Below are 2,020 nucleotides of genomic sequence, written 5' to 3' on the forward strand. Positions count from 1 at the left end.
AAGCAGGATCCAAGCGCTGCTGGATAGAAAAACTGGAGCGGAGTCAGTGAACTGCTGGAACGGACTGCTAATATCGGAGCGCTKATATCGGACATTTTTTATGCAGTCCGATAAAATCCGATACTCGTTTTTTGGCTGATATCGGACCGATATCCGATATTGATATCGGATCGGGACACCCCTAGATATTACTGTTTAATATATAATAATCACAATATTTTAGGTAGCTGTAGTAATAGCATTTGATTTCCCCACTTTTATTGTGAAAAAAATGTGGAATTTTTTGCTCAACATTACCAGATAATGGACATACTGGTCCATCCCTAAAAATAACCAATTTTGCCTTGAAGACATTATAATTTTGTCCTAATTATTCTCTGAAACCTGCTTCACATTTCAGGGTCTGCCTGCTGTTTCCATATGTAACCCTGTCAGAGCTCTGCCCCCATAACAGCTGCCCGGTCCGAGTCAGCAGGTCTAAACAGATACCACCCCCCCCCCCCACACACACACACACACACACACTGTTTTGGTGTCTTCTCAGGACACCACAGCTGTAGGAGCATTACACACATCTCTGCTGTCCAGCTGAAAGCAGCAGATGGGCTGCAGCTGCACATCTGTAGAGCACAGTCAGAAGTTGCCTCTGGCAGCTGGAGCTAAATGAGGTGTGTTGTGACCCAAAGCTCTGTGCTTTTAATTCTTCAGACCCTCAGAAAGGTGTTGACAAGTGACGGGGGGAAAATAGCGTTTTGTCCAGAAGTGCCAGGCGTTGCTGCTGCCTTTGAGACAAATGGACCGACTCCAAAATGAGCCGGTCGCCCTCCTGTTGTCCTCGGGTCAAAATGACTCAAGGCCTCAGTTTTTAAACTGGGTCATTTTGGCCCAAAGGCAGGAGGAGGGTTAAGGCTTGAACAGACAGAATTATTGGTAAAAGCTAAATGTAAGATGTAAAATCTAGAATGCAGGTCGCCTGCTGGCTTTCATATCAGAGTTTGAGACTAAAATCATCTTGTGCTGGAAAATGACAAGACCTCATGCATGATTTCATGACAGGAACACAAGCACACAGACACGGGCAAAACCAATATCCACATAGTAAAACTTGTTTGGCCCAGTTCTGGCCCACACAAGGCACTAACACTCTATCACATGACCCAGATACCGCAAAGATGGCCCAGATGTGGTTTGCCAACTGGTTCATGCATGGGCCAGCACTAGTGCTGTCCCGATTAGTCGACGTCACCGGTTACGTCGGCTGCATAAATACGTCGACACACACAACATACCGTCGACACGTCGTTTTAGGTGAATACGTCAAAAGAGGAGCAGGCAAAGAAAATGGCGACACCCGGTCCGAGCAGTACACGTGAAGAAGACCCCGATGACAGAGTTCAGCCAAGGAAACGTCCAAAGACGTCGAAAGTGTGGAAGTATTTTAAGCTGAAAGAAAAGGGCTTGGTTGGTTGTTCATCCTGCAAAATGGAGTTAGCCTACCATAGTAGCACTACCACAATGAACGAACACCTGAAGCRCAAACATCCTGGTGTTCTGCTCGAAGATGAAGGCAGGAGGAAAAGTGCAGAATCATAAGTCCTGTTGTTATATTGCTTTTTGGCATTAACGTAATATATTAAGAATAATAACATTGGCAGCAACAGTCTCTGTGGTACTTTCTGATTGTTAGCATCGACGTTGTCCTCGTCAGAGAAACTGAAACTTACACACTTCAGGCAGAAATATTTTTATATGCAGTGGGCAGTGTTGCTTTCACAAAAACAAACAAACAAAAAAAAACATTTAGGTGTTTCTTTTCCTCCACTTTCTCCTTGTTTACCGAGGAGTTTGCCATTAAAATCTTGACAACACCGTGATTTATACATCGTTTTATGCCTAAGATTTCCATAAATTATTTTTTAATGGCTGTTGATAAAATTGATAAAAATTGATAAAAAGGGAGATCCAAAATCCTTTCCATAAAAATATTTGCCTCTAATGTGTTAACAAACAGAAGCAAGAA

At 43.3% G+C, this 2,020-nt stretch overlaps 1 protein-coding gene across 1 annotated transcript in view; it reads right to left on the reverse strand.

Annotated features, from left to right (window-relative positions):
• lpgat1 (lysophosphatidylglycerol acyltransferase 1) overlaps window positions 1–2,020 on the reverse strand; it is a gene marked incomplete at its 3' end in the record, with an annotated part of 36,732 nt that overhangs the window by 15,596 nt on the left and 19,116 nt on the right.

Source organism: Austrofundulus limnaeus, unplaced genomic scaffold, assembly GCF_001266775.1.
Source record: "Austrofundulus limnaeus strain Quisiro unplaced genomic scaffold, Austrofundulus_limnaeus-1.0 Scaffold133, whole genome shotgun sequence".
In the NCBI taxonomy this organism is placed as follows: domain Eukaryota; kingdom Metazoa; phylum Chordata; class Actinopteri; order Cyprinodontiformes; family Rivulidae; genus Austrofundulus; species Austrofundulus limnaeus.